Here is a 20,969-nt window from a genome sequence, read left to right on the forward strand (position 1 = left end):
CAAAAACCAGGGACTAGTTCGCAAAAGTAGGTTTTTGACAAAATTGGCCATAACAATTTTTTTTTTGCTCGTAGGTGAATTTGGAGATAGCCATTTTGTCCGTCTGGATCCAGGGATCACAGTGATGCTAAAATGGACAATCTAGGACAAACTGTCTAGGAGTTGTGAGCAATTTAGTAAATGTGGTCATTGTAGCGCCACCTATGGGCCAATCTGGGTCATACTTTGATAGGTTCTCCCCAAATTGAGGACTACCATTTGGCAAAGTTTCAAGGTTCCAGCTCTTACGGTTTGGTCTGCACGATGCGTTTTAGGGCGGAATAATAATAATAATAATAATAATAATAAAAATCAGTACAATTACAATAGGGTTTCAGCACTTCGTGCTTGAACCCCTAATAAGAAGAGACATTTTGGACAGTTATAGCGCCACCTATTGTCCGATCTTCACGAAACTTGGCATGCTTCTTCACCATGGTCTGACACATCTGCTCATCGATTTTCGTGAAGTTTGGGGTTTTCCCTTAGGTTGTATAGGCTTTTGAGTGTTTTTTTGTCCCTCCCTCCCCTTTCCTAAATGACCCTGCTACAGCCAGGCAAATGCAAAAGTTCCACTTTTTTTCAATAATTATTGATCTAGAGAGTCCAGAGAACTGTGCTAGACTGGTCTGGTTCCGATTGGGCCAAAAACCAGGGACTAGTTCGCAAAAGTAGGTTTTTGACAAAATTGGCCATAACAATTTTTTTTTTGCTCGTAGGTGAATTTGGAGATAGCCATTTTGTCCGTCTGGATCCAGGGATCACAGTGATGCTAAAATGGACAATCTAGGACAAACTGTCTAGGAGTTGTGAGCAATTTAGTAAATGTGGTCATTGTAGCGCCACCTATGGGCCAATCTGGGTCATACTTTGATAGGTTCTCCCCAAATTGAGGACTACCATTTGGCAAAGTTTCAAGGTTCCAGCTCTTACGGTTTGGTCTGCACGATGCGTTTTATGGCGGAAAAATAATAATAATAAAAATCAGGACGATTACAATAGGGTTTCAGCACTTCGTGCTTGAACCCCTAATAATAAAAATCAGTACAATTACAATAGGGTTTCAGCACTTCGTGCTTGAACCCCTAATAAGAAGAGACATTTTGGACAGTTATAGCGCCACCTATTGTCCGATCTTCACGAAACTTGGCATGCTTCTTCACCATGGTCTGACACATCTGCTCATCGATTTTCGTGAAGTTTGGGGTTTTCCCTTAGGTTGTATAGGCTTTTGAGTGTTTTTTTGTCCCTCCCTCCCCTTTCCTAAATGACCCTGCTACAGCCAGGCAAATGCAAAAGTTCCACTTTTTTTCAATAATTATTGATCTAGAGCAGTGGTTCCCAAACCTGTCCTGCCGGCACCCCAACACTGCACATTTTCTTTGTCTCCCTAATCAAACACACCTGATTCAACTCATCAGCTCATTAACCCATGTGATAATGAGCTGATGAGTTGAATCAGGTGTGTTTGATTAGGGAGACAAAGAAAATGTGCAGTGTTGGGGTGCCGGCAGGACAGGTTTGGGAACCACTGATCTAGAGAGTCCAGAGAACTGTGCTAGACTGGTCTGGTTCCGATTGGGCCAAAAACCAGGGACTAGTTCGCAAAAGTAGGTTTTTGACAAAATTGGCCATAACAATTTTTTTTTTGCTCGTAGGTGAATTTGGAGATAGCCATTTTGTCCGTCTGGATCCAGGGATCACAGTGATGCTAAAATGGACAATCTAGGACAAACTGTCTAGGAGTTGTGAGCAATTTAGTAAATGTGGTCATTGTAGCGCCACCTATGGGCCAATCTGGGTCATACTTTGATAGGTTCTCCCCAAATTGAGGACTACCATTTGGCAAAGTTTCAAGGTTCCAGCTCTTACGGTTTGGTCTGCACGATGCGTTTTAGGGCGGAATAATAATAATAATAATAATAATAATAAAAATCAGTACAATTACAATAGGGTTTCAGCACTTCGTGCTTGAACCCCTAATAAGAAGAGACATTTTGGACAGTTATAGCGCCACCTATTGTCCGATCTTCACGAAACTTGGCATGCTTCTTCACCATGGTCTGACACATCTGCTCATCGATTTTCGTGAAGTTTGGGGTTTTCCCTTAGGTTGTATAGGCTTTTGAGTGTTTTTTTGTCCCTCCCTCCCCTTTCCTAAATGACCCTGCTACAGCCAGGCAAATGCAAAAGTTCCACTTTTTTTCAATAATTATTGATCTAGAGAGTCCAGAGAACTGTGCTAGACTGGTCTGGTTCCGATTGGGCCAAAAACCAGGGACTAGTTCGCAAAAGTAGGTTTTTGACAAAATTGGCCATAACAATTTTTTTTTTGCTCGTAGGTGAATTTGGAGATAGCCATTTTGTCCGTCTGGATCCAGGGATCACAGTGATGCTAAAATGGACAATCTAGGACAAACTGTCTAGGAGTTGTGAGCAATTTAGTAAATGTGGTCATTGTAGCGCCACCTATGGGCCAATCTGGGTCATACTTTGATAGGTTCTCCCCAAATTGAGGACTACCATTTGGCAAAGTTTCAAGGTTCCAGCTCTTACGGTTTGGTCTGCACGATGCGTTTTAGGGCGGAATAATAATAATAATAATAATAATAATAAAAATCAGTACAATTACAATAGGGTTTCAGCACTTCGTGCTTGAACCCCTAATAAGAAGAGACATTTTGGACAGTTATAGCGCCACCTATTGTCCGATCTTCACGAAACTTGGCATGCTTCTTCACCATGGTCTGACACATCTGCTCATCGATTTTCGTGAAGTTTGGGGTTTTCCCTTAGGTTGTATAGGCTTTTGAGTGTTTTTTTGTCCCTCCCTCCCCTTTCCTAAATGACCCTGCTACAGCCAGGCAAATGCAAAAGTTCCACTTTTTTTCAATAATTATTGATCTAGAGAGTCCAGAGAACTGTGCTAGACTGGTCTGGTTCCGATTGGGCCAAAAACCAGGGACTAGTTCGCAAAAGTAGGTTTTTGACAAAATTGGCCATAACAATTTTTTTTTTGCTCGTAGGTGAATTTGGAGATAGCCATTTTGTCCGTCTGGATCCAGGGATCACAGTGATGCTAAAATGGACAATCTAGGACAAACTGTCTAGGAGTTGTGAGCAATTTAGTAAATGTGGTCATTGTAGCGCCACCTATGGGCCAATCTGGGTCATACTTTGATAGGTTCTCCCCAAATTGAGGACTACCATTTGGCAAAGTTTCAAGGTTCCAGCTCTTACGGTTTGGTCTGCACGATGCGTTTTAGGGCGGAATAATAATAATAATAATAATAATAATAAAAATCAGTACAATTACAATAGGGTTTCAGCACTTCGTGCTTGAACCCCTAATAAGAAGAGACATTTTGGACAGTTATAGCGCCACCTATTGTCCGATCTTCACGAAACTTGGCATGCTTCTTCACCATGGTCTGACACATCTGCTCATCGATTTTCGTGAAGTTTGGGGTTTTCCCTTAGGTTGTATAGGCTTTTGAGTGTTTTTTTGTCCCTCCCTCCCCTTTCCTAAATGACCCTGCTACAGCCAGGCAAATGCAAAAGTTCCACTTTTTTTCAATAATTATTGATCTAGAGAGTCCAGAGAACTGTGCTAGACTGGTCTGGTTCCGATTGGGCCAAAAACCAGGGACTAGTTCGCAAAAGTAGGTTTTTGACAAAATTGGCCATAACAATTTTTTTTTTGCTCGTAGGTGAATTTGGAGATAGCCATTTTGTCCGTCTGGATCCAGGGATCACAGTGATGCTAAAATGGACAATCTAGGACAAACTGTCTAGGAGTTGTGAGCAATTTAGTAAATGTGGTCATTGTAGCGCCACCTATGGGCCAATCTGGGTCATACTTTGATAGGTTCTCCCCAAATTGAGGACTACCATTTGGCAAAGTTTCAAGGTTCCAGCTCTTACGGTTTGGTCTGCACGATGCGTTTTAGGGCGGAAAAATAATAATAATAAAAATCAGGACGATTACAATAGGGTTTCAGCACTTCGTGCTTGAACCCCTAATAATAAAAATCAGTACAATTACAATAGGGTTTCAGCACTTCGTGCTTGAACCCCTAATAAGAAGAGACATTTTGGACAGTTATAGCGCCACCTATTGTCCGATCTTCACGAAACTTGGCATGCTTCTTCACCATGGTCTGACACATCTGCTCATCGATTTTCGTGAAGTTTGGGGTTTTCCCTTAGGTTGTATAGGCTTTTGAGTGTTTTTTTGTCCCTCCCTCCCCTTTCCTAAATGACCCTGCTACAGCCAGGCAAATGCAAAAGTTCCACTTTTTTCAATAATTATTGATCTAGAGAGTCCAGAGAACTGTGCTAGACTGGTCTGGTTCCGATTGGGCCAAAAACCAGGGACTAGTTCGCAAAAGTAGGTTTTTGACAAAATTGGCCATAACAATTTTTTTTTTGCTCGTAGGTGAATTTGGAGATAGCCATTTTGTCCGTCTGGATCCAGGGATCACAGTGATGCTAAAATGGACAATCTAGGACAAACTTCGTGCTTGAACCCCTAATTAAAGCTGCAAGCAGCATTTATCGGGGTTCAAGCAGTTAAGGCCTTTAAGGCATTTAAGCACAAAAGCATCAAAAGTTATTAAGATTTATTTAGGAAGCATGTAACCACTGACATAATAGATGGAAAAGACCATTTACAGCCAATACAGGCAATTTGCCATGGGATATATATGGTTTTAAAGCTTTTTAACAGTTATAGCGCCACCTATGGTCCGATCTCCATAAAATTGTTTACTGTGACCTCAAATTGAACCCATACACATGTGTACTGAGTTTGGTGAAGATATCTCATTTACTTCTTGAGTTATAGCCATTTGAGTAAAATAGGCTCCTCCCACAACGATTTGCCACATTCTAGAATTATTTAATATGATTCTAGCATGATTTACTATCATATACCATGTTCCAGAATGATTTATTAGGATTCTAGCATGATTTACCTTGATACACCTCATTTCAGTATTATTTACTATGATTTACAATGTTTCTAGCATGATTAACCACATTACTAGCAATTATGTGAAGTGTCAGTGCAAATGAGGTGATGAACACTGACAAAATATTATTGTGTTATAATAGTTAGTTATATACGTGATTTTTAGTGTGTGTCCAAGTATGAATGCAAAAGCACATGTAAAAGCTCCAAAACTCTGGAATAGCCTTCCTGATACTGTTCGTTGCTCAGACTCGCTCTCCCAGTTTAAAACTAGATTAAAGTCGCATCTCTTCAGCCAGGCATTCATATAATATTTTTAATCTTACAGTTCAAATTACAATCCGGCCTCTAGTTAATAAACGCCAGAGGAGAACTGGCCCCCGACTGAGCCTGGGTTCTCCCAAGGTTTTTTTTTTCTCCATTGGGTCACCTGATGGAGTTTTAGGACACTATTAGGTCACTTGATGGAGTTTTTCGGTTCCTTGCCACTGTTGCCTTTGGCTTGCTCAGTTGGGGATATTCTGGGGATATCTAATTTGATTTTATCAATAAATTCCACTAGAAACAAACCTTGTTGTATTATTTTAATTTAATACTGTGAAGCTGCTTTGATACAATCTGTATTGTGAAAAGCGCTATACAAATATACTTGACTTGACTTGACTTGACTTAAAATATTTCATTATTGAGTAGAATGGCCAGCAGAGGGCACTAGAAGACCACTTATTGGCTCACTTTCACTTTAAACCAGTTTTCTGCACTAAAGCAAACCAGTTTTTCCATGTTAACTCAATGCATGCTTACACACACACACACACACACACACACACACACACACACACACACACACACACACACACACACACACATACACACACAGTTTAGTTAACCATGATTTACCATGATATACCACGTTCTAGTATTATTTACCAGGAGATAAACGACAATCTAGTATTATTTACTTTGATTTACCATGTTTCTAGCCTGATTTATCACATTACTAGCAATTATTTGAAGTGTCAGTGCAAATAAAGTGATTAACACTGACAAAATATGATTGTGTTATAAAAGTTATTGCTATATAAGTGATTTTTTTAGTGTGTATTCAAGTATGAATGCAAGCACATGTTGAAATATTTCATTAATAAGTAGAATGGCCAGCAGAGGGCAGTAGAAGACCACTTATTGGCTCACTTTCACTTTAAACCAGTTTTCTGCACTAAAGCAAACCAGTTTATCCATGTTAACTCAATGCATGCTTACACACACACACACACACACACACACACACACACACACACACACACACAGACACACACACACAGCATAGTTAACCATGATTTACCATGATTTACCACATTACTAGCAATTATTTGAAGTGTCAGTGCAAATAAAGTGATTAACACTGACAAAATATGATTGTGTTATAATAGTTATTGCTATATAAGTGATTTTTAGTGTGTATTCAAGTATAAATGCAAGCACATGTGGAAAAATTTAATTAATAAGTAGAATGGCCAGCAGAGGGCAGTAGAAGACCACTTATTGGCTCACTTTCACTTTAAACCTCATGATTTTGACCAGTTTTCTGCACTAAAGCAAACCAGTGTTTCCATGTTAACTCAATAATGCATACTTGCTACATATGCTACACACAATAATGCTACACACACACACACACACACACACACACACACACACACACAAATGTTTTAGTGATATTGGTGTCACATTCACCTTCATCACATTCACCTTCTGTCTTCATCACATTCACTATCTGTCGTCATCACCTGCACCTGCTCCTCATCACCCTCCTCATCATCACCTGCTCCTCATCATCATAACCGTCACCTGTTGTCCTTGTCTTGATCTGTGTATTTAAGTTCCCCTCTCATCCATTATCATTGTCGGTTATTGTTTGTGCACTAGCACTCTGTTATGTTTGTTTTCATGTTGGAAAATAAAACCTTTGTTATATTTGTACCACACACACACACACACACACACACACACACACACACACACACACACACACACACACCATCATTTATCATGATTTACCATGGCTGATACCAATACCAATATGAGAAAATGACTATTTTAAACAGCGGGGGGCAGTAAAATACCACTTATTGGCTTAACATGCCATTAATTCATATCATTTTCACCTTTTTAACTGTTATAGAGGCAAATTTTGTCCGATCTGTCTGAAAATTTTCATGCTTGTTCAGGGTGATATTTCACACGTTCTGACTTGTTTTTAAGAAGGTCTGAGCATTGATTAAAGAGATATAGGCTTTCGGGGACACTTGGTAAAGGCCAGATTTTGAAGTGAACCTATTATAGCTATCCAAATGAAGTAGTTCAACTTTTTCTGACAATTATTGATCTAGTGAGTCCAGAGAATTGTATTGCACTAGTTTTGAACATTATGATATGAAAATTATATGATCAGAGATGGAAAAGACCATTTACAGCCAATACAGGCAGTTTACCATAGGAAATATATGATTTTAAAGCTTTTTAACAGTTATAGCGCCACCTATCGTCCGATCTCCATAGAATTTTTCATGCTTGTTAATGATGTTATGTCACATATGCTGACCACTTTTTGTGAAGTTCTGAGTTTTTATTTAGGATTTATAGGCTTTTTAATGTATTTTGACACGCCCATTTTATAAATGACCCTATTAGAGCCATCCAAATGCAAAAGTTCAACTTTTTTTTGATAGTTTTTGATCTAGAGAGTCCAGAGAATTGTCCTAGACTGGTCTGGTTCCGATCGGGCGAAAAACCTAGGACTAGTTCGCAAAAGTAGGTTTTTAACATGTTTGCGAATATTTAATGAACGGTTTGATTGACAGCAATGGTTCTTGAGGCAAAGTTGTTCAGGATGAGGAGATCTATCAAATGATATGCATATTGTGTGGATATTTGTAACACCACGTGATTACAGAGCCATAAAACTCGTTAGCGCCAACTAGTGGCCGATTTCTTTCAAAATTCTTACAGACCTCTAGGGCCTTGAGTCGAACATGCCCATCGAGTTTCGTTCCGATCGGCCTCCGTTAACCTTGTCTAATAGGTGCTCAAATTTCATTGGCCGATGGCGGCCATGTTTTTTGAGATACGCCAATGTCCTCATACACATACATGGCACCTTGGACCAAGACACTGCATACCAATTTTCAAGTCAATCGGACTAACGGTCAGGTGGTTATAGCCTGTTTTATGTTTTTTTCATGTTATAGCGCCACCATGTGGCCAATCGCCGCGGTTTTTTTACTGTGACCTCAGATTGACCTCTTACACATGTGTACCAAGTTTGGTGAAGATACCTCATTTACTTCTGGAGTTATAGCCATTTTAGTAAAATAGGCCCTGCCCACGACGTACGTTTTGGCGCCCCTTAGCGTCCGTGAATCGAAATTTCAACTTTTTTTCGATAGTTTTTGATATTCAGACTCAAGAGAACATTTCTGCACTGGATTGGTTCCGATCGGGCGAAAAACCTAGGACTAGTTCGCAAAAGTAGGTTTTTGACAAAATTCAAAATGGCGGAAAATCTATCATGGCGGAAATGAAATCGGAGATATACGTTTTGTTCGTCAGGCGTCCAGCTTTCCAATGATATAAGACACTTGAGTCTACGACATACGGTCTAGTAGTTATGAGCAGTTTTGCGCTTTTGGTTGCTATAGCGCCACCTATGGGCCAATCGGGGTCATACTTTTATAGGTTCTCCCCAAATTGAGGACTACCATTTGGCCAAGTTTCAAGGTTCCAGCTCTTACGGTTTGGTCTGCACGATGCGTTTAAGGGGAAAATAATAATAATAATAATAATAATAATTAAAGCTGCAAGCAGCATTTATCGGGGTTCAAGCATTTAAGGCCTTTAAGCACATAAGCATTTAAGACATTAAGTTTTATTTAGAAAGCTTTTAACCACTGAAATAATAGATGGAAAAGTCCATTTACAGCCAATACAGGCAATTTACCATAGGAAATATATGGTTTTCAAACCTTTTTAACAGTTATAGCGCCACCTATGGTCCGATCAACATGAAATTTGGCATGCTTGTTTAGAATATTATGGCACATATGCTCACCAATTTTCGTGAAGTTCTGAGTTTTCGTTTAGGATTTATAAGCTTTTGAGTGCATTTTGCCACGCCCATTTTCTTTATGACCCAATTATAGCCATACGAAAAATTCAAAAGTTCAACTTTTTTTCGATAATTATTGATCAGGAGAGTCCAGAGAATTGTCCTAGACTGGTCTGGTTCCGATCGGCCGAAAAACCAGGGACTAGTTCGCAAAAGTAGGTTTTTAACATATTCGCGAATAATTAATGAACGATTTGATTGACAGCAATGGTTCTTGAGGCAATGTTGTTCAGCATGAGCAGATCTATCAAATGATATGCAGTTTGTGACAATAAGTGTAACACCACGTGATTACAGAGCCGTAAAACTCGTTAGCGCCAACTAGTGGCTGATTTCTTTCAAAATTCTTACAGACCTCTAGGGCTATGAGTTGAACATGCCCATCGAGTTTCGTTCCGATCGGCCTCCGTTAACCTTGTCTAATAGGTGCTCAAACTTCATTGGCCGATGGCGGCCATGTTTTTCGAGATACACCAATGTCCTCATAGACATACATGACACCTTGGGCCAAGACACTGCATACCAATTTTCAAGTCAATCGGACTAACGGTCAGGTGGTTAAAGCCTGTTTTATGTTTTTTTCATGTTATAGCGCCACCATGTGGCCAATCGCCGCAATTTTTTTACTGTGACCTCAGATTGACCTCTTACACATGTTTACCGAGTTTGGTGAAGATACCTCATTTACTTCTGGAGTTATAGCCATTTTAGTAAAATAGGCCCCTCCCACAACGTACGTTTTGGCGCCCCTTAGCGTCCGTGAATCGAAATTTCAACTTTTTTTCGATAATTATTGATATTCAGACTCCAGAGAACATTTCTGTACTGGTTTGGTTCCGATCGGGCGAAAAACCTAGGACTAGTTCGCAAAAGTAGGTTTTTGGCAAAATTCAAAATGGCGGAAAATCTATCATGGCGGAAATGAAATCGGAGATATACGTTTTGTTCGTCAGGCATCCAGCTTTCCAATGATATAAGACACTTGAGTCTACGACATACGGTCTAGGAGTTCTGAGCAGTTTCGCGCTTTTGGTCGCTGTAGCGCCACCTATGGGCCGATTTGGCTAAGTCCGTGTATCTGAGTAGCGAGCAATACTACTACCATTTGACCAAGTATCACGTCTCTAGGCCTTACGGTTTTGGCTGCACGATGCGTTTTAGGGAAGAATAATAATAATAATAAAAATCAGGGCAATTACAATAGGGTTTCAGCACTTCGTGCTTGAACCCCTAATAAAAATCAGTACAATTACAATAGGGTTTCAGCACTTCGTGCTTGAACCCCTAATTAAAGCTGCAAGCAGCATTTATCGGGGTTCAAGCAGTTAAGGCCTTTAAGGCATTTAAGCACAAAAGCATCAAAAGTTATTAAGATTTATTTAGGAAGCATGTAACCACTGACATAATAGATGGAAAAGACCATTTACAGCCAATACAGGCAATTTGCCATGGGATATATATGGTTTTAAAGCTTTTTAACAGTTATAGCGCCACCTATGGTCCGATCTCCATAAAATTGTTTACTGTGACCTCAAATTGAACCCATACACATGTGTACTGAGTTTGGTGAAGATATCTCATTTACTTCTTGAGTTATAGCCATTTGAGTAAAATAGGCTCCTCCCACAACGATTTGCCACATTCTAGAATTATTTAATATGATTCTAGCATGATTTACTATCATATACCATGTTCCAGAATGATTTATTAGGATTCTAGCATGATTTACCTTGATACACCTCATTTCAGTATTATTTACTATGATTTACAATGTTTCTAGCATGATTAACCACATTACTAGCAATTATGTGAAGTGTCAGTGCAAATGAGGTGATGAACACTGACAAAATATTATTGTGTTATAATAGTTAGTTATATACGTGATTTTTGTGTGTGTGTCCAAGTATGAATGCAAAAGCACATGTAAAATATTTCATTATTAAGTAGAATGGCCAGCAGAGGGCACTAGAAGACCACTTATTGGCTCACTTTCACTTTAAACCAGTTTTCTGCACTAAAGCAAACCAGTTTTTCCATGTTAACTCAATGCATGCTTACACACACACACACACACACACACACACACACACACACACACACACACACACAGCATAGTTAACCATGATTTACCATGATATACCACGTTCTAGTATTATTTACCAGGAGATAAACAACAATCTAGTATTATTTACTTTGATTTACCATGTTTCTAGCCTGATTTATCACATTACTAGCAATTATTTGAAGTGTCAGTGCAAATAAAGTGATTAACACTGACAAAATATGATTGTGTTATAATGGTTATTGCTATATAAGTGATTTTTTTAGTGTGTATTCAAGTATGAATGCAAGCACATGTTGAAATATTTCATTAATAAGTAGAATGGCCTGCAGAGGGCAGTAGAAGACCACTTATTGGCTCACTTTCACTTTAAACCAGTTTTCTGCACTAAAGCAAACCAGTTTATCCATGTTAACTCAATGCATGCTTACACACACACACACACACACACACACACACACACACACACAGCATAGTTAACCATGATTTACCACATTACTAGCAATTATTTGAAGTGTCAGTGCAAATAAAGTGATTAACACTGACAAAATATGATTGTGTTATAATAGTTATTGCTATATAAGTGATTTTTAGTGTGTATTCAAGTATAAATGCAAGCACATGTGGAAAAATTTAATTAATAAGTAGAATGGCCAGCAGAGGGCAGTAGAAGACCACTTATTGGCTCACTTTCACTTTAAACCTCATGATTTTGACCAGTTTTCTGCACTAAAGCAAACCAGTGTTTCCATGTTAACTCAATAATGCATACTTGCTACATATGCTACACACAATAATGCTACACACACACACACACACACACACACACACACACACACACACAAATGTTTCAGTGATATTGGTGTCACATTCACCTTCATCACATTCACCTTCTGTCTTCATCACATTCACCATCTGTCGTCATCACCTGCACCTGCTCCTCATCACCCTCCTCATCATCACCTGCTCCTCATCATCATAACCGTCACCTGTTGTCCTTGTCTTGATCTGTGTATTTAAGTTCCCCTCTCATCCATTATCATTGTCGGTTATTGTTTGTGCACTAGCACTCTGTTATGTTTGTTTTCATGTTGGAAAATAAAACCTTTGTTATATTTGTACCACACACACACACACACACACACACACACACACACACACACACCATCATTTATCATGATTTACCATGGCTGATACCAATACCAATATGAGAAAATGACTATTTTAAACAGCAGGGGGCAGTAAAATACCACTTATTGGCTTAACATGCCATTAATTCATATCATTTTCACCTTTTTAACTGTTATAGAGGCAAATTTTGTCCGATCTGTCTGAAAATTTTCATGCTTGTTCAGGGTGATATTTCACACGTTCTGACTTGTTTTTAAGAAGGTCTGAGCATTGATTAAAGAGATATAGGCTTTCGGGGACACTTGGTAAAGGCCAGATTTTGAAGTGAACCTATTATAGCTATCCAAATGAAGTAGTTCAACTTTCTGACAATTATTGATCTAGTGAGTCCAGAGAATTGTATTGCACTAGTTTTTTAACATTATGATATGAAAATTATATGATCAGAGATGGAAAAGACCATTTACAGCCAATACAGGCAGTTTACCATAGGAAATATATGATTTTAAAGCTTTTTAACAGTTATAGCGCCACCTATCGTCCGATCTCCATAGAATTTTTCATGCTTGTTAATGATGTTATGTCACATATGCTGACCAATTTTTGTGAAGTTCTGAGTTTTTATTTAGGATTTATAGGCTTTTTAATGTATTTTGACACGCCCATTTTATAAATTACCCTATTACAGCCACCCAAATGCAAAAGTTCAACTTTTTTTTGATAATTATTGATCTAGAGAGTCCAGAGAATTGTCCTAGACTGGTCTGGTTCTGATCGGGCGAAAAACCAGGGACTAGTTCGCAAAAGTAGGTTTTTAACATATTCATGAATATTTAATGAACAGTTTGATTGACAGTGATGGTTCTTGAGGCAAAGTTGTTCAGCATGAGCAGATCTATCAGATGATATGCATTTTGTGATGATAAGTGTAACACCACGTGATTACAGAGCCTTAAAACTCGTTAGCGCCAACTAGTGGCCGATTTCTTTCAAAATTCTTACAGACCTCTAGGGGCTTGAGCCGAACATGCCCATCGAGTTTCGCTCCGATCGGACGTCGTTAACGGTGCTCAAACCTCATTGGCCAATGGCGGCCATGTTTTTTGAGATACGCCAATATCCTTTTAGACATACATGGCCCCTTGGGCCAAGACACTGCATACCAAATTTCAAGTCATTCGGAAAAACGGTCAGTTGTCTATATGTTTTTATTTGTTTTATAGCGCCACCATGTGGCCAATCGACGCAATTTTTTTACTGTGACCTCAGATTGACCTCTTACACATGTGTACCAAGTTTGGTGAAGTTTACTTAATTACTTCTTGAGTTATAGCCATTTTAGTAAAATAGGCTCCTCCCACAACGTTAATTTTGCACCCCCTAGCGACCATTAATCGAAATTTCAACTTTTTTTCGATAATTATTGATCTTCAGACTCCAGAGAACAATTCCGCACTGGTTTGGTTCCGATCGGGCGAAAAACCAGGGACTAGTTCGCAAAAGTAGGTTTTTGACAAAATTCAAAATGGCGAAAAATCTATCATGGCGGAAATGAAATCGGAGATATACGTTTTTTTCTTCAGAAGCTCTGGATTTCAATGATATAAGACACTTGAAGCTACGCCTTACGGTCTGGGAGTTCTGAGCAGTTTTGCGCTTTTGATTGCTATAGCGCCACCTATGGGCCGATTGGGCTGAGTCCGTGTATCTGAGTAGCGAGCAATAGTACTACCATCTGGCAAAGTTTCAAGTCTCTAGGTCTTACGGTTTGGGCTGCACGATGCGTTTTATGGCGGAAAAATAATAATAATAAAAATCAGGACGATTACAATAGGGTTTCAGCACTTCGTGCTTGAACCCCTAATAATAAAAATCAGTACAATTACAATAGGGTTTCAGCACTTCGTGCTTGAACCCCTAATAAGAAGAGACATTTTGGACAGTTATAGCGCCACCTATTGTCCGATCTTCACGAAACTTGGCATGCTTCTTCACCATGGTCTGACACATCTGCTCATCGATTTTCGTGAAGTTTGGGGTTTTCCCTTAGGTTGTATAGGCTTTTGAGTGTTTTTTTGTCCCTCCCTCCCCTTTCCTAAATGACCCTGCTACAGCCAGGCAAATGCAAAAGTTCCACTTTTTTTCAATAATTATTGATCTAGAGCAGTGGTTCCCAAACCTGTCCTGCCGGCACCCCAACACTGCACATTTTCTTTGTCTCCCTAATCAAACACACCTGATTCAACTCATCAGCTCATTAACCCATGTGATAATGAGCTGATGAGTTGAATCAGGTGTGTTTGATTAGGGAGACAAAGAAAATGTGCAGTGTTGGGGTGCCGGCAGGACAGGTTTGGGAACCACTGATCTAGAGAGTCCAGAGAACTGTGCTAGACTGGTCTGGTTCCGATTGGGCCAAAAACCAGGGACTAGTTCGCAAAAGTAGGTTTTTGACAAAATTGGCCATAACAATTTTTTTTTTGCTCGTAGGTGAATTTGGAGATAGCCATTTTGTCCGTCTGGATCCAGGGATCACAGTGATGCTAAAATGGACAATCTAGGACAAACTGTCTAGGAGTTGTGAGCAATTTAGTAAATGTGGTCATTGTAGCGCCACCTATGGGCCAATCTGGGTCATACTTTGATAGGTTCTCCCCAAATTGAGGACTACCATTTGGCAAAGTTTCAAGGTTCCAGCTCTTACGGTTTGGTCTGCACGATGCGTTTTAGGGCGGAATAATAATAATAATAATAATAATAATAAAAATCAGTACAATTACAATAGGGTTTCAGCACTTCGTGCTTGAACCCCTAATAAGAAGAGACATTTTGGACAGTTATAGCGCCACCTATTGTCCGATCTTCACGAAACTTGGCATGCTTCTTCACCATGGTCTGACACATCTGCTCATCGATTTTCGTGAAGTTTGGGGTTTTCCCTTAGGTTGTATAGGCTTTTGAGTGTTTTTTTGTCCCTCCCTCCCCTTTCCTAAATGACCCTGCTACAGCCAGGCAAATGCAAAAGTTCCACTTTTTTTCAATAATTATTGATCTAGAGAGTCCAGAGAACTGTGCTAGACTGGTCTGGTTCCGATTGGGCCAAAAACCAGGGACTAGTTCGCAAAAGTAGGTTTTTGACAAAATTGGCCATAACAATTTTTTTTTTGCTCGTAGGTGAATTTGGAGATAGCCATTTTGTCCGTCTGGATCCAGGGATCACAGTGATGCTAAAATGGACAATCTAGGACAAACTGTCTAGGAGTTGTGAGCAATTTAGTAAATGTGGTCATTGTAGCGCCACCTATGGGCCAATCTGGGTCATACTTTGATAGGTTCTCCCCAAATTGAGGACTACCATTTGGCAAAGTTTCAAGGTTCCAGCTCTTACGGTTTGGTCTGCACGATGCGTTTTAGGGCGGAATAATAATAATAATAATAATAATAATAAAAATCAGTACAATTACAATAGGGTTTCAGCACTTCGTGCTTGAACCCCTAATAAGAAGAGACATTTTGGACAGTTATAGCGCCACCTATTGTCCGATCTTCACGAAACTTGGCATGCTTCTTCACCATGGTCTGACACATCTGCTCATCGATTTTCGTGAAGTTTGGGGTTTTCCCTTAGGTTGTATAGGCTTTTGAGTGTTTTTTTGTCCCTCCCTCCCCTTTCCTAAATGACCCTGCTACAGCCAGGCAAATGCAAAAGTTCCACTTTTTTTCAATAATTATTGATCTAGAGAGTCCAGAGAACTGTGCTAGACTGGTCTGGTTCCGATTGGGCCAAAAACCAGGGACTAGTTCGCAAAAGTAGGTTTTTGACAAAATTGGCCATAACAATTTTTTTTTTGCTCGTAGGTGAATTTGGAGATAGCCATTTTGTCCGTCTGGATCCAGGGATCACAGTGATGCTAAAATGGACAATCTAGGACAAACTGTCTAGGAGTTGTGAGCAATTTAGTAAATGTGGTCATTGTAGCGCCACCTATGGGCCAATCTGGGTCATACTTTGATAGGTTCTCCCCAAATTGAGGACTACCATTTGGCAAAGTTTCAAGGTTCCAGCTCTTACGGTTTGGTCTGCACGATGCGTTTTAGGGCGGAATAATAATAATAATAATAATAATTAAAGCTGCAAGCAGCATTTATCGGGGTTCAAGCATTTAAGGCCTTTAAACACATAAGCATTTAAGACATTAAGATTTATTTAGAAAGCTTTGAACCACTGAAATAATAGATGGAAAAGTCCATTTACAGCCAATACAGGAAATTTACCATAGGAAATATATGGTTTTCAAAGCTTTTTAACAGTTATAGCGCCACCTATGGTCCGATCTCCATAAAAATGTCCATGCTTCTTTAGCATGTTATTTCACATATGCCCATCAATTTTTGTGAAGTTCTGAGTTTTTATTTAGGCTTTATAGACGTTTGAGTGTATTTGGACACGCCTATTTTATAAATGATCCTCTTATAGCCAACCAAAAGCAAAATTTTAACTTTTTTTTGATAATTATTGATCTAGAGAGTCCAGAGAATTGTCCTAGACTGGTCTGGTTCCGATCGGGCGAAAAACCAGGGACTAGTTCGCAAAAGTAGGTTTTTAACATATTCGTGAATAATTAATAAACTGTTTGATTGACAGCAATGGTTCTAGAGGCAAAGTTGTTCAGCATGAGCAGGTCTATCAAATGATATGCATTTTGTGATGATAAGTGTAACACCACGTGATTACAGAGCCATAAAACTCGTTAGCGCCAACTAGTGGCCGATTTCTTTCAAAATTCTTACAGACCTCTAGGGCCATGAGTCGAACATGCCCACCGAGTTTTGTTCCGATCGGCCTCCATTAACCTTGTCTAATAGGTGCTCAAACTTCATTGGCCGATGGCGGCCATGTTTTTTGAGATACACCAATGTCCTCATAGATATACATGACAGCTTGGACCAAGACACTGCATACCAATTTTCAAGTCAATCGGACTAACGGTCAGGTGGTTACAGCCTGATTTATGTTTTTTTAATGTTATAGCGCCACCATGTGGCCAATCGCCGCAATCTTTTTACTATGACCTCAGATTGACCTCTTACACAGGTGTACCGAGTTTGGTGAAGATACCTCATTTACTTCTGGAGTTATAGCCATTTTAGTAAAATAGGCTCCGCCTTCTTTAAACATTTTGGCGCCCCTTAGCGACCGTCAATCGAAATTTCAACTTTTTTTCGATAATTATTGATATTCTGACTCCAGAGAACATTTCTGCACTGGTTTGGTTCCAATCGGACACAAAACCAGGGACTAGTTCGCAAAAGTAGGTTTTGGACATAATTCAAAATGGCGGAAAATTTGCATACCGGAAATGAAATCCTTGAGGCCTTTTTTGTTCGGCTTGACCCAAGGATTCCAATGATATAAGACACTTGAGTCTGTGACAAACGGTTAATGAGATTTAAGCAAAAATATGATTTTTTTTTGTTTTTTGTACTGTAGCGCCACCTATGGGCCAATCGGGGTCATATTTTGATAACCTCTCCTCGATTTTTGTACTACCATCTGGCAAAGTTTCAAGTCTCTAGCACTTACGGTTTGGGCTGCACGATGCGTTTTACGGCAGAAGAAAAATAATAATAATAAAAATCAGTACAATTACAATAGGGTTTCAGCACTTCGTGCTTGAACCCCTAATAATAAAAATCAGTACAATTACAATAGGGTTTCAGCACTTCGTGCTTGAACCCCTAATTAAAGCTGCAAGCAGCATTTATTGGGGTTCAAGCATTTAAGGCCTTTAAGCACATAAGCATTTAAGACATTACGTTTTATTTAACAAGCTTTTAACCACTGAAATTATAGATGGAAAAATCCATTTACAGCCAATATAGGCAATTTACCATAGGAAATATGTAGTTTTAAAACTTTTTGCCAGTTATAGCGCCACCTATGGTCCGATCTACATGAAATTTTGCATGCTTGTTTAGAATGTTATGGCACATATGCTCACCCATTTTCGTGAAGTTCTGAGTTTTCGTTTAGGATTTATAGGCTTCTGAGTGCATTTTGCCACGCCCATTTTCTTTATGACCCAATTATACCCATGCGAAAAATGCAAAAGTTCAACTTTTTTTCGATAATTATTGATCTAGAGAGTCCAGAGAATTGTCCTAGACTGGTCTGGTTCTGATCGGGCGAAAAACCAGGGACTAGTTCGCAAAAGTAGGTTTTTAACATATTCATGAATATTTAATGAACAGTTTGATTGACAGTGATGGTTCTTGAGGCAAAGTTGTTCAGCATGAGCAGATCTATCAGATGATATGCATTTTGTGATGATAAGTGTAACACCACGTGATTACAGAGCCTTAAAACTCGTTAGCGCCAACTAGTGGCCGATTTCTTTCAAAATTCTTACAGACCTCTAGGGGCTTGAGCCGAACATGCCCATCGAGTTTCGCTCCGATCGGACGTCGTTAACGGTGCTCAAACCTCATTGGCCAATGGCGGCCATGTTTTTTGAGATACGCCAATATCCTTTTAGACATACATGGCCCCTTGGGCCAAGACACTGCATACCAAATTTCAAGTCATTCGGAAAAACGGTCAGTTGTCTATATGTTTTTATTTGTTTTATAGCGCCACCATGTGGCCAATCGACGCAATTTTTTTACTGTGACCTCAGATTGACCTCTTACACATGTGTACCAAGTTTGGTGAAGTTTACTTAATTACTTCTTGAGTTATAGCCATTTTAGTAAAATAGGCTCCTCCCACAACGTTAATTTTGCACCCCCTAGCGACCATTAATCGAAATTTCAACTTTTTTTCGATAATTATTGATCTTCAGACTCCAGAGAACAATTCCGCACTGGTTTGGTTCCGATCGGGCGAAAAACCAGGGACTAGTTCGCAAAAGTAGGTTTTTGACAAAATTCAAAATGGCGAAAAATCTATCATGGCGGAAATGAAATCGGAGATATACGTTTTTTTCTTCAGAAGCTCTGGATTTCAATGATATAAGACACTTGAAGCTACGCCTTACGGTCTGGGAGTTCTGAGCAGTTTTGCGCTTTTGATTGCTATAGCGCCACCTATGGGCCGATTGGGCTGAGTCCGTGTATCTGAGTAGCGAGCAATAGTACTACCATCTGGCAAAGTTTCAAGTCTCTAGGTCTTACGGTTTGGGCTGCACGATGCGTTTTATGGCGGAAAAATAATAATAATAAAAATCAGGACGATTACAATAGGGTTTCAGCACTTCGTGCTTGAACCCCTAATTAAAGCTGCAAGCAGCATTTATCGGGGTTCAAGCAGTTAAGGCCTTTAAGGCATTTAAGCACAAAAGCATCAAAAGTCATTAAGATTTATTTAGCAAGCATGTAAACACTGACATAATAGATGGAAAAGACCATTTACAGCCAATACAGGCAAATTGCCATGGGATATATATGGTTTTAAAGCTTTTTAACAGTTATAGCGCCACCTATGGTCCGATCTCCATAAAATTGTTTATTGTGACCTCAAATTGAACCCATACACATGTGTACTGATTTTGGTGAAGATATCTCATTTACTTCTTGAGTTATAGCCATTTGAGTAAAATAGGCTCCTCCCACAACGATTTGCCACATTCAAGAATTATTTAATATGATTCTAGCATGATTTACTATCATATACCATGTTCCAGAATGATTTATTAGGATTCTAGCATGATTTACCTTGATACACCTCATTTCAGTATTATTTACTATGATTTACAATGTTTCTAGCATGATTAACCACATTACTAGCAATTATGTGAAGTGTCAGTGCAAATGAGGTGATGAACACTGACAAAATATTATTGTGTTATAATAGTTAGTTATATACGTGATTTTTAGTGTGTGTCCAAGTATGAATGCAAAAGCACATGTAAAATATTTCATTATTAAGTAGAATGGCCAGCAGAGGGCACTAGAAGACCACTTATTGGCTCACTTTCACTTTAAACCAGTTTTCTGCACTAAAGCAAACCAGTTTTTCCATGTTAACTCAATGCATGCTTACACACACACACACACACACACACACACACACACACACACACACACACACACACAGCATAGTTAACCATGATTTACCATGATATACCACGTTCTAGTATTATTTACCAGGAGATAAACGACAATCTAGTATTATTTACTTTGATTTACCATGTTTCTAGCCTGATTTATCACATTACTAGCAATTATTTGAAGTGTCAGTGCAAATAAAGTGATTAACACTGACAAAATATGATTGTGTTATAATAGTTATTGCTATATAAGTGATTTTTTAGTGTGTATTCAAGTATAAATGCAAGCACATGTGGAAATATTTAATTAATAAGTAGAATGGCCAGCAGAGGGCACTAGAAGACCACTTATTGGCTCACTTTCACTTTAAACTTCATGATTTTCACCATTTTTCTGTACTAAAGCAAACCAGTTTTTCCATTTTAACTCCATAATGCATGTTTACACACACACACACACACACACACACACACACACACACACACACACACACACACACACACACACACACACACACACACAAAGACAAATGTTGTTGTTTTTTCAAT

Source organism: Abramis brama (genome assembly GCF_963993115.1).
Source record: "Abramis brama genome assembly, chromosome: 4".
Classification (NCBI taxonomy): Eukaryota; Metazoa; Chordata; class Actinopteri; order Cypriniformes; family Leuciscidae; genus Abramis; species Abramis brama.